General features: G+C 47.7%; 1 protein-coding gene across 3 annotated transcripts in view; it reads right to left on the bottom strand.

Annotated features, from left to right (window-relative positions):
- Positions 1 to 4,328, bottom strand: part of PPFIBP2 (PPFIB scaffold protein 2) — a 159,065-nt gene extending 154,737 nt beyond the window's left edge. For 2 of the 3 annotated variants that reach the window (XM_027766290.1, XM_027766292.1), the window contains exon 1: positions 4,012 to 4,238. The gene's annotated coding sequence lies outside the window, so the exon portion shown is untranslated. Of the gene's footprint in view, positions 1 to 4,011; positions 4,239 to 4,279 lie in introns of those variants that run through there. The other variant, XM_027766291.1, reaches the window with a different exon arrangement.
- Positions 4,329 to 6,931: the final 2,603 nt, after the last annotated feature.

The following is a 6,931-nucleotide window of genomic DNA, read 5'->3' as shown; positions in this document are numbered from 1 at the left end:
TATATATAATAATGATTTTATATATATATAATAATGATAATGAATAAAATTAAATACAAAATAATTCTTTAAAACAAAAGAGTCTATAAGGGATACAATCCTATCCTAGACCACATGTGGATTCAGTGAAAATAGACTCCAGAAGAGCTGCCATCAAGCATTGAAACCAAAGAACGATGCGATGAACACAAAGGCCAAGGGAAGCAGAACTCCTCATGAAAGGAGGAAGCAGGAAAAACAGTGACTCGAGAAAAAAAAACAGAGCTGCCCAGAGTTTCAGTCTGAATGTCACATCTTGAATGTGGACACACAAAACTTGAAACTAAAGACATGCTTAAAGGTCTCATCAGTTGTACTTGTAATCAGCTCTTCATTCTCTTAGCATGAGGGGCTCAGCCAAAGGATTTCAAGCAGGGGAGCATCATATACAGATTTGCATTTCTAAAAATAAATAAACAAATCTTATGACAAAGTAAAAATTAATTTCCAAATTTTATCCCAAACAGGTAAGCACATGCCTTCCTCATGTCTAAAGTTGAAATCTCCCAGAATTGCTGCCCACTCTTCATCTTGTCTGGTTTAGAAACTGACACCTCCCATTCCCCAGCCCTCTGTCCCATAGACTGTAGCCTTCCAGAATCTCTCCTACCTGTCCCATCTCCACCACCCTCACAGGCCTCATCTCTTCTAGCCTAGCTTGCCTTTCAGTCTCCTAACTGACCTCCCTACCTCAGTGTCTTTTTTTCTGTTGGTTCTGACTTAACACAGCAATGTCTGACCAGACTTCCTTAGGATCACCTAGGGGAACTTGCAAAAAAAAAAAAAATACAAGTCTCAGGCCTATTGTACTTAATCTGAACAAGTTTAAAAGCTCCCCAGGCAAGTCTGAGGCCCTGCCAGGTTTGCAAATCACTACTCTAAATCCTTGCTAGAGATAGTGAAATTATCTGTACCTTCCAGGGCATCAGTTAGAAATGCAGAATGTCAGGTCCCATTCCTGACACACTGAATCAGAATCTGCATTTGAATGAAATCCCCAGGTGATTCTCATACTATGATAGTTAAGATTGTTAAAGTTTGAGAAGCTCTTCTGAAGAGTTTGGGTTCAGCTTGGTAGTATATTGAATTGCAGTGCTGGAAGTCACATGACCAACCACAGGTTCGAATCTCTACCTAGTCAACCTGAAACACCATGTCTGTGCATACATGATCAAGCTCCCACCTGCTAAAGGGGATTGCAGTGAGACCCGATCCTACTGTGGGTGCTCCTCTTTCTCTCTCTATCGTGTGCATGCACACATATCACTGTATCGTGAATAAAATAAACTTTAAAAAAATATGGGCCAGGTGGTGGTGCAGCATTAATACAGCTGGACTTACATGGGAAAGGTCCTAGGTTCACATCGTGCGACCACCCTGAGTACACAGCCAGGCTTGATCCAGGCCAGCAGGGACTTGGGGTGAGTCATTGCATGAGGATCCTGTTGGGGGTACTGCCTCTGTCTCTTTCTCTCTCTCTCATGGAAGAAATAAATAAATAAATCTTTAAAAGTAAATAGAGTGCTACTGACCATTCAGTCCACAAATAGTTACTGGATTTTCTCTGTATCATGCTGAGAGTTGGAAAGGCCAAGGGCCAAGGTCTCTGACTTTGAGAAGTTCACACAACTATCAGTCAAACCCGTGCTTAAAACACCCTTCATCTGTTACAACACTGGCTCCCAAGCCTTCGGACAAAGTCCAGATTCTGTGCCTGGCCTTCATGACCTAGTGGGACCATGTTTCATCCTTGTCACCAGCATTTTTGTCTATACTCGCCATAGGAACAAAGCTGCACTACTGGGTACTTTCTCACGGCTAGCGGTGCTTGCCTGCCTACACAGCTTTCGCAGCCCAGGTCCCCCTCTACCCACCTCTGCCTGGAAAAAACCAGAAGCCCTTGAGATCTATCACATACATCGCTCCTTCCTGAAAGTACCCTAGATTTGCCCTGCTCTGATCAAAGACAATTCCAACACCCTGGACTAGCCCCACAGCACAGTGGTAAGAACATGGCTGACTGGTTCAAACCCAGGCCCAGAAGCTTAAGAAACACACCAGGTACTTATGCATGTGTACCCAAAATCTCAGAATGAAGAAATGAAGGAGAAGGGATTGTGTCTTGACCCACACCCCACAGGTGGGGTGTTCTTTCTACCTCTCTCTCTTTCTCTCTCTCTCTGTCTTTCTATCTCTCTGTCTCTCTATGGCAATAAAAAGAAAGAGAGAAAGAAAGACAGAACCCCATAACTTAAATCTCATTCCACTTGGTCTTAAGGTCTCAGCCACCCATCTCAACTACCCCAGTAGAGATGGTAATACTCAGAGATGGTAATACTCTCTCCAATAATGACATTAACTGGCACATCACCAAGCCTCAAAGTAATACTACTAATAATTCAAATATGTTAAATAAAATCACAGATGCGCACAGGAAGTGAAAAACTCATCAGTCTCCTTCACCTCCTACTTCAGTCATTTAAATAAGAATTTAAGGAGAATACCAATGGGCTGTCTCTCTTATGCCCAAGAGAGAAATAAAGTCTAAACTGAATAACATTTAGTGTTTTCCATACACCAATAATAATCAAAGACTGAGCATGCTGAAGATGAATTATGTCCTCAGCCAACTAGCTTTCTGCTGTTGAGCATTTACCTTCAGAAATTACACCTTCAGATGTAAATTTTTTTTTGGGGGGGGAGAGGTTTTTGCGATAGGGCGCATGTGCTCGCCAGACAGACAGGGAGAGACAGAGAGACAGAAAGCGAGAAATTACCCCCCAGGGGGGATGGCCACGCTGCAATCCCTTCTCCTCCATTCTCCTCTCGAGATCTTGGGCATGCACGCACACGTGCCCAGCGTGAGTTTTAAGTCACTGGGTCCGGGACGCGAACCGCAGTCGACTACATGGGAGTCCAGCGACATAGTCATTACACTAACTGCTGGTCCCCAGATGTAAAATTTTTAAAGAATTGTTTATTTAATTTTATTATTATTATTTATTTGCTATAGGGCACATGCACTCACCAGAGAGAGACAAGAGAGAAAGCGAGCAAGCAAGCCGCCAGGTCTGCCATGTGGAAGTCCAGAGTCTTAACCACCATGCCACCTGCTGCTCCCTCCCCCCACCCCTTTGTACATTATAATTAATTAAGGAAAAGCTGAGGAAAGACGGAGATGAAGACAAAAAAAAAACAAAACCAGGAAATCTATCAAAATATAGAAAAGGAGATCGATCTATATCAAATATCCAGCTGCTCTAAAAAAAATATAATTGGAATTTTAAAAAGAGGATTAAGCCCTGGCTAGAATGTCTGCTTCGATGCTACCCAAACTTTAAACGTTCTGGTCTTATATAATCTTATTTTCATCTAAGGAAAAACTGCAGGTCTGGAGTCGGAACATCACAAGCAGAGGAGGAACCCACTTTCAAATAGGACCACCCCACCTGGCAGTCTATTGGGACCCCGCGGAGTGCGATTTTGAAAGGCACGTTGCAGTTTTGCAATGACAGCATAGAAGCAGTCCGGGCCGAGGCGCTGCGCTGCCTCAGGACCCAGGCTTAATCAGACTTCTCCTGAGAGAACGCTCGCAGCACGCGCACCACCTTGCGCTTCCTAGTTTGCGCCTCAGCTCGGGGGCCAAGCACAGCTCCGTCATCCGCGCACAGAACTCTGTGGTAAGCGAGCTCCCTGCGCATCTGCAGCGCCATCCCCGCACTTGTAGGAGCGCAGACTGCCGGCGGAGCCCAAGCAGGGCGGGGTGGTGGTACGGAGCAGATCCACAGCACTTACAGCCTCTCTGTCTTCGGTCCCTTGCGCCTGGGACCGGCTCCGGGGCCCAGAGGCTCTGACCCCTTCTCCCCGCGAGGTTCTGGGCTCCTGGGTTCTCCTTTCCCCAGGCAAAGACCTGTCGGGGACCCCAGTCTCCACCGCGCGGCAAGCCCGCGAGCATGCGGGGAGCCCACTGACCTGGACTCCGGGCCGCGGATCCTCGCCGAGCAGCTCAGGTGTGCGGGCCGCTCCCGTGTCCCTCCCACCTCCGGACATATAGCCGAGGACCGAGCCACGAGCCACTGGCCCACCAACTAACTGACGGGCCAACCAGCGCACTGAGCGGCAGCGGCCCGTCCGGCGCCCACGTGACGGGGGCGGGGACCACGGGAGGCTGGCCCTGGAGGGCCCTTTCCCCACCCTGGGACCTACCCCTGGAACCGCCCCTCCGCTACCCTTCCTTTACCTACACCACTGCGGCTGACTGGGACAGTTCCTCTGCGTTCCTGTTCCCCCGGGACCTGCCCCGTCAACCCCGCCCCTTCGAGCTTTCTCCCCGCCCCCCGGGCGGAGCTTCGAGGGCCGACCCGAGCTCCGCCTCTCCAGGCAGGCCACGCCCCCTGGGAGGCCCTCCCAGCTCCTTTACCTTATTCTCCTCCCACACCCTTCCCACGCAGGCAGCCCTCCGCGAAGGTCCCAGCGGCCGGGCTCCCAAGCTCCTGGGCTTCTCCAGGCTGTCAGCACCGTTTCTGAGCTCCAGGGAGTGAAACGAGTTGGGAGAAACTTGGGTCAAGAATTGCAAAGAGAGGAAAGCCCTATAAAGGCCGTGTTAGAGGCGCAGCAACCCTTTCAAGCGTCCAGACCTCCCCGGCCCGCCTGCGATTACTTCGAAATTGAGTTTGTCGTGGGGGCAATCTCATTTCTGTCTCTGAGCCGATCCCTACTCCCAGGTTGGGAGGCTCGGAGTTTCCCCAGGTCCTGCCACGCTGGAACCCCACGATCTGGAGTGGAGGTCCCTCTAGTGGTCATCGTCAAACAAAAACGCTGGTGCACAGTCGAGAACAGCTGGCAACAGGCAACACTTCTCCGTGCCCTTTTCGGAAACGGTAGGCCCCGGAAAAGCTTTTGCAAGTCCGATCGCAGGAATGGACTCTACAATAGAATCAACAGCACTAGACGCTGCAGAATAAGCTTAACATAGAGCCTGCAAGTGTGTCCCGAGTCCCCTTTGGTTGTACTGCTAAGTTGTTGCCCCCACTTGGGCCTCCAAGGACTGGCACCTCAGTTAAACTAATTAAAATCCCTGTGGGCCAATTAAAAATAATAATGAATAAAATGAAATTTTAAATAATTCTTTTTAAAAATTCCTGTGGGCCTCTGGTGGGAGCGACACCAGGGACTCTGGCATAGTCCTCAGCTCTGGCATGAGTCACCTCAGCCCTGGCCTCCAGCATTTACAGGCTGGCCGGTTGACAAACTCCACAGGGCACATCTCTTTCAAACCAGATTTACCCTGTTGGTTTGAAATTACCAGTGTGCCCAGGAAACTTTCACATGTGAACAAAACTTAAGCCACGGCTGCAAATAGAAGATATGGGGTCACTGTAGGCACCTGGCCAGCAGCGGAGCAAGGGCACAGCCAGCAGAGGAAAGCTGGGGCCAGTGAGAATTGTGTTACAACAGGACACCCTTCAGTTCTCTTTCATTTCCTTAAAATAGCAGCAGGGAGGCTTTAGTAGACCCAGACTGCCAGGTTCACATGAGTTCATGGGTGTTTCCAGATCCCACACATTATCATCCCAGGAAACCCACTGCTCTAATCCCAGCCCCCCCAAAATGCTACACTGTTCTTAGAACTATACATTACTTTTTTAAAAGAATTTAATTTAATTTATTACTACTATTTTTTTTTTAATTCACCAGAGAGGGAAAGTGAGAAAGCAAGCCACCATGTCCAGGAATGGAACCATGATCAGCCATGTGGAAGTCCAATGCCTTAACCACCACACCATCTGCTGGCCCCATATACATTACTTTTTTGAACTTTGTTAAACATTGGCTCCTAAGTATATTTGTACTTTAGAACCACCTTGGATAGGGAGCTTAAAAATAATGGTACCAGGGGCCAGAGAGGACAGCAGTTTAAAAAAAAAAAAAAAAAAAAGAAGTCACGGGCCGACAAGTGGTGTGGTTTAGGGCACTGGACTCCCACGTGGTCGACCACAGTTGAGTGCCAGACCTGGTGGCTTGCTTTCTCACTTTCCCTCTCTCTTTCTCGCTTTCTCATTCTGTCCCTTTCTGGTCAAATGAAAATAAATAAAGTTAAATAAAATAATTATATATATAAAAAGTCACTCCGCAAGGCAATCCCACATCATATGGTTCCTGGTTCAAGTCCAGAGACCTTCCTGGGTATGTGGGCTGTGCACTTGCCCATGATCTGGGGCTGGCTAAAGGTTGGGGATGAATTTTGGCATTGAGACCCTGTTAGGGTGCTGTCTGTCAGTGTCGATCTCTCTCTCTCTCAATCTATCTCTCTCAACCATAGAAGAAAGAAAAAGCAAAAAACCCCTGATGTCTGGGCCTCACCCCAGAAGTTCTGATTTAATGGTCTAGGGATATCCTCGGGGCATGAGATCTTGAAATGTTTCCCAGGTAATTCTTGCATGTAGCTAAGTTTAAGAACCACTTGTTTGGGTCAATTCTTAAACACAAGAGTCTCCTGAGTTGAAAAGTTCCATTTTAAAAAAGCCTAAGACAGTCCCAGGCCTGCAGGCTGTCCTGCCCTGACTCCCAGGAAACAGAGTAGCATGTTAGCAGTGGCTTCCTGTAGAAAATGTCTTGACCCAAAAGAATGATTCTGTTAGGTTGATGGGAAAGTCGTGATGCATTTTCACATAGAAAAATACAAATGTGACCCAATAGCTGCAGGGATTTAAGGGATGAAGGTGAGTGGCTAGGGTCAGGAGTACTCTGCTGAACTGTCAAATCAAAGCATAATCCCAGACAGCATATTACAGGGAACCTCTCCTCTGTGTCCCTAGAACTTCATGCCAATGACTTTTTCCTGTTATAATTTCACCCTCCCTGTAAGACAGGCCACATTCCCCATATCAAT

The sequence above is a fragment of the Tupaia chinensis genome, unplaced genomic scaffold, assembly GCF_000334495.1.
Source record: "Tupaia chinensis unplaced genomic scaffold, TupChi_1.0 Scaffold142134_1, whole genome shotgun sequence".
In the NCBI taxonomy this organism is placed as follows: Eukaryota; Metazoa; Chordata; class Mammalia; order Scandentia; family Tupaiidae; genus Tupaia; species Tupaia belangeri.
This window is presented reverse-complemented; position numbering and strand designations above follow the sequence as displayed.